Source organism: Dendronephthya gigantea, unplaced genomic scaffold, assembly GCF_004324835.1.
Source record: "Dendronephthya gigantea isolate DGI-Jeju-01 unplaced genomic scaffold, DenGig_1.0 000081F, whole genome shotgun sequence".
In the NCBI taxonomy this organism is placed as follows: Eukaryota; Metazoa; Cnidaria; class Anthozoa; order Malacalcyonacea; family Nephtheidae; genus Dendronephthya; species Dendronephthya gigantea.
Window position 1 is genome coordinate 863318 of NW_021163091.1, and position 6000 is coordinate 869317.

At 39.9% G+C, this 6000-nt stretch overlaps 1 long non-coding RNA gene across 1 annotated transcript; it reads right to left on the minus strand.

Moving 5' to 3' along the window:
• Positions 1–4458: 4458 nt before the first annotated feature.
• Positions 4459–5529, minus strand: LOC114532864. The gene is made up of 3 exons (XR_003687987.1): positions 5377–5529; positions 4629–4934; positions 4459–4543 (listed from the first exon to the last, which is right to left on the minus strand). It is a non-coding gene; the product is annotated as an uncharacterized LOC114532864 (long non-coding RNA).
• Between the last annotated feature and the right edge of the window lie 471 nt (positions 5530–6000).

The following is a 6000-nucleotide window of genomic DNA, read 5'->3' on the forward strand; positions in this document are numbered from 1 at the left end:
TTCATCTAAGTCATACGGCTGATAGCCGTGTTTAAAGGCTAAAACGGACGGGCTGGCAGCCGTGTAACGTACGTCCGTTTGTCCGGTCGCCCCAGACTTCATGATGCGCTCAAATTCTGCAGCGCGCATTTACAAGGCCTGGGACTAGGCTGCAAAATCTGGGGCACTTTCCCTAGCTACAGTGAACTAGCTATCAATATTAAATTGATCTGTAATTGTGCGCTGTTGTGTCCGGCATTTCTCCCTTGTCTGGCCTCTGTTGTCTGGCTTGCTGTAAGGAATTTTTCACTGATATCCAGGTGAAATATCTGGAGGGAATTTTGTTACAGAAAAAGTGCTCATTTCCGAAATATTTGCATCTAATAATCGATAAATAATTCAAATAGTATTGCGCCACAACACACGAAAATATGCGGGCTTTTCCCCGAGATACTGAGACTGTTCACATCATACGCGTGCTATAAAGATGTACCTAGGAACCGGGTGGAAACACCCCTCCTCCCCCCACCGAAAATATAAGAAAATAGAGAATAAATATATACCACACTAGCTAGTAGTGTCCTTAAAGTTTTGGCAATCAATCCATCCCTAAAGGCCCTTTTATTAACAAAAAAGACCCCTGGAAGCCCCCCAAATCTCTGGATGCCTCCTACGCCCATGTATAGAATAGACCCAGTTTTGCGTGCAGCCTTTTATCACCAGGGGCAAAGGGACAAATTATCAACGAGCTTTACTCAACATGGCACAATCGTCCGGTGAAAAACTCAGATATCGCATTTATTTCGGAAAGATAGAAAGTTTGCAGCATAAAATCATATTCACGGCTGGCAGCCGTATAACGTACGTCCGCTGTATGGTATATGGTGGTTGAATGGTGATATTAGAGAGTTTGCAGCATGAAACCATATTCACGGCTGGCAGCCGTATAACGTACGTCTGCTGTATGATGTATGGTGGTTGAATGGTGATATTAGAGAGTTTGCACCATGAAATCATATTCACGGCTGGCAGCCCTATACTGTACGTCTGCTGTATGGTATATGGTGGTTGAATGGTGATATTAGAGAGTTTGAAGCTATAAATCATATTCACGGCTGGCAGCCGTATAACGTACGTCGGCTGTATGGTATATGGTGGTTGAATGGTGATATTAGAGAGTTTGCAGCATGAAATCATATTCACGGCTGGCAGCCGTATAACGTACGTCGGCTGTATGGTATATGGTGGTTGAATGGTGATATTAGAGAGTTTGAAGCATGAAACCATATCCACGGCTGGCAGCCGTATAACGTACGTCCGCTGTATGGTATATGGTGGTTGAATGGTGATATTAGAGAGTTTGCACCATGAAATCATATTCACGGCTGGTAGCCGTATAACGTACGTCCGCTGTATAGTATATGGTGGTTGAATGGTGATATTAGAGAGTTTGCAGAATGAAATCATATTCACAGCTGGCAGCCGTATAACGTACGTCCGCTGTATAGTATATGGTGCATGAATGGTGATATTAGAGAGTTTGCAGCATGAAATCATATTCACGGCTGGCAGCCGTATAACGTACGTCTGCTGTATGATATATGGTGGTTGAATGGTGATATTAGAGAGTTTGCAGCATGAAATCATATTCACGGCTGGCAGCCGTATAACGTACGTCTGCTGTATGATATATGGTGGTTGAATGGTGATATTAGAGAGTTTGCAGCATGAAATCATATTCACAGCTGGCAGCCGTATAACGTACGTCTGCTGTATGGTATATGGTGGTTGAATGGTGATATCAGAGAGTTTGCAGCATGAAATCATATTCACAGCTGGCAGCCGTATAACGTACGTCCGCTGTATGATATTTGGTGGTTGAATGGTGATATTAGAGAGTTTGCACCATGAAATCATATTCACGGCTGGCAGCCGTATAACGTAAATCCGCTGTATGGTATATGGAGTATGAATGGTGATATCAGAGAGTTTGCAACATGAAATCATATTCACGGCTGGTAGCCGTATAACGTACGTCCGCTGTATGGCATATGGTGTATGAATGGCGAAATTTTCTACATCCACACCATGAGTGTTTACCACCATCACCTTTGGTTTAAATAAAATGAGACACCATATATTACCATACAGCGGACGTACGTTTTACGGCTGCCAGCCGTGAATATGATTTCATTCTGCAAACTCTCTAATATCACCATTCAACCGCCATATACCATACAGCAGACGTACGTTATACGGCTGCCAGCCGTGAATATGATTTCATGGTGCAAACTCTCTAATATCACCATTCAACCACCATATACCATACAGCAGACGTACGTTATACGGCTGCCAGCCGTGAATATGATTTCATGCTGCAAACTCTCTAATATACCATTCAACCACCATATACCATACAGCAGACGTACGTTATACGGCTGCCAGCCGTGAGTATGATTTATAGCTTCAAACTCTCTAATATCACTATTCAACCACCATATACCATACAGCAGACGTACGTTATACGGCTGCCAGCCGTGAATATGATTTCATGCTGCAAACTCTCTAATATCACCATTCAACCACCATATACCATACAGCAGACGTACGTTGTACGGCTGCCAGCTGTGAATATGATTTCATGCTGCAAACTCTCTAATATCACCATTCAACCACCATATACCATACAGCAGACGTACGTTATACGGCTGCCAGCCGTGAATATGATTTCATACTGCAAACTCTCTAATATCACCATTCAACCACCATATACCATACAGCAGACGTACGTTATACGGCTGCCAGCCGTGAATATGATTTCATGCTGCAAACTCTCTAATATCACCATTCAACCACCATATACCATACAGCAGACGTACGTTATACGGCTGCCAGCCGTGAATATGATTTCATGCTGCAAACTCTCTAATATCACCATACAACCACCATATACCATACAGCAGAGGTACGTTATACGGCTGCCAGATGTGAATATGATTTCATGGTTTAAACTCTCTAATATCACCATTCAACCACCAATACCATACAGCAGACGTACGTTATACGGCTGCCAGCCGTGAATATGATTTCATTCTGCAAACTCTCTAATATCACCATTCAACCACCATATACCATACAGCAGACGTACGTTATACGGCTGCCAGCCGTGAATATGATTTCATTCTGCAAACTCTCTAATATCACCATTCAACCACCATATACCATACAGCAGACGTACGTTATACGGCTGCCAGCCGTGAATATGATTTCATACTGCAAACTCTCTAATATCACCATTCAACCACCATATACCATACAGCAGACGTACGTTATACGGCTGCCAGCCGTGAATATGATTTCATGCTGCAAACTCTCTAATATCACCATACAACCACCATATACCATACAGCAGAGGTACGTTATACGGCTGCCAGATGTGAATATGATTTCATGGTTTAAACTCTCTAATATCACCATTCAACCACCATATACCATACAGCAGACGTACGTTATACGGCTGCCAGCCGTGAATATGATTTCATGCTGCAAACTCTCTAATATCACCATTCAACCACCATATACCATACAGCAGACGTACGTTATACGGCTGCCAGCCGTGAATATGATTTCATGCTGCAAACTTTCTAATATCAGCATTCATACACCATATACCATACAGCAGACGTACGTTATACGGCTGCCAGCCGTGAATATGATTTCATGCTGCAAACTTTCTAATATCAGCATTCATACACCATATACCATACAGCAGACGTACGTTATACGGCTGCCAGCCGTGAATATGATTTCATGGTTTAAACTCTCTAATATCACCATTCAACTACCATATACCATACAGCAGACGTACGTTATACGGCTGCCAGCCGTGAATATGATTTCATGGTGCAAACTCTCTAATATCACCATTCAACCACCATATACCATACAGCGGACGTACGTATACGGCTGCCAGCCGTGAATATGATTTCATGCTGCAAACTCTCTGATATCACCATTCAACCACCATATACCATACAGCAGACGTACGTTATACGGCTGCCAGCCGTGAATATGATTTCATGGTGCAAACTCTCTAATATCACCATTCAACCACCATATACCATACAGCGGACGTACGTTATACGGCTGCCAGCCGTGAATATGATTTCATGCTGCAAACTCTCTGATATCACCATTCAACCACCATATACCATACAGCAGACGTACGTTATACGGCTTCCAGCCGTGAATATGATTTCATGCTGCAAACTATGTAATATCAGCATTTATACACCATGTACCATACAGCATAGGTATATGTTATAGAGCTATAGAGTTTTGTTATGGTTGCATTAAAGGCTTTTTCAAGAACAATATCGACAACAATATACCACCACTACACACCCAATGGTTTATTTATTACATATATTTTGCATAACAGAAAGGATAGGATTAAAGAAATATGACATTAATTTAAAATTTCTCTTTGCTTGTATCTTCAAACTGCAATAGGTGAACAATCTGAGGAAGATTGCACAGTCCACACTACAATTACTAAGAATGCCTGTGGATAAAAATAAAATCATTAAAATACTTCTCAACATTTATTGACACATATATGTCAATAACATATATATACATGCAAGTACCATAGCTTTTATTTTGCATATGCATGGTTCTTGCATGACGAAGTATGCTACAAGTATCTCTACTTCCATGATCAGTTCTATAGTGAACATTTCTGTTCTGATATCATCCTAAGCCTTTTTGTTTTCTCTGGGCTTTTTGATAAGGAGTTGTGCTATCAACTTCACTGATCCTCTCGTCTAATCCTTCATCCTCTATTTCAGAAAATATAATTTGCTCATGTATCTCATCATCATTACTTTCTTGTAAAAACCTTGTAGGCTGAGCAACCTTCTCCATTTCTGTGAGACCATCATGATGATGAATGACTACAGGAACAGAAGGCTTGAATTAGGCAACTTTTTACACATATCAGCAAATATCACTTAGATGGTACATATTTGATATAATTTGACCTACAGTTTCTGCAGTCCTTACCTAAAATCATTGCAAAGTTGCATAATTCATATAAACCATTGATATAAGAAACCAAAATAAATATGTACCCATACTAGTTATATCATCAAGCCAGATGCCTAACAAAATTGCCTTACTTTGAAAAATTAAAGAAAAATACCACAATAAAACTGTTAAAAACTGTTATAAGAGTAAACTCTTTCCAATTGACTGACTCATAGCCCAAAGAAACATTATTAGAATCTTGTAATTGTAAAAGATGGCGTCGTTTATTCCAGAATTAAATTCATAACAAATAAAAATATTCGCATTTTCCAGCAGAATCTCATGTACTTCTAAAGTTCAGTATCTTACCACTTCATTCTTTAAAATTATAAACGTAATTTTTCGTTTAACTTCAGATTTAGGTAAAGAATTTCTGTAGAAACTATAATTGGCAGAACTCAGCGTACAAACAGACGTACGTTACACGGCTGACAGCCCGTCCGTTTGGGGTGTTTTTTACCGGCTAATAGCCGTATGGAAACAGACGAAACGGGTGTCGAGTCGAGATGAAAAAGCAATCCTTACATTTCTCGGACCAGCGGAAATTACAAATTTCTAGAGGTACTTTATCTAATACAACTATAGCGTATTGTTACGCTTTTTGTGAGAAGAGCTTCTTCTTGTCTTGAGAAGCTTAAATTCTCTCAAACTTCCCTTTTGCTTTATTTAGAATAAAGCTTTTCTCTTAGCTAACGGAATGAGTCTCATTATAAAATTTTGTGTTGAGTTCTTTAATATATACCACTGTCTAATTACAATATAAATTCATTACACTTTATTTTTTTTTTCAAATTCGCATAATTAAAAACGGCGCAACTTGACCTTTTAAAGGAGACTTCATCTTAATTTTCTTTTTTCACGGATCGAGTTTTTCTGCGAGTATGTCTAGAGTTTTTCATAGTGCCAGTACTGGCGAATGTGAATATTCTAAGA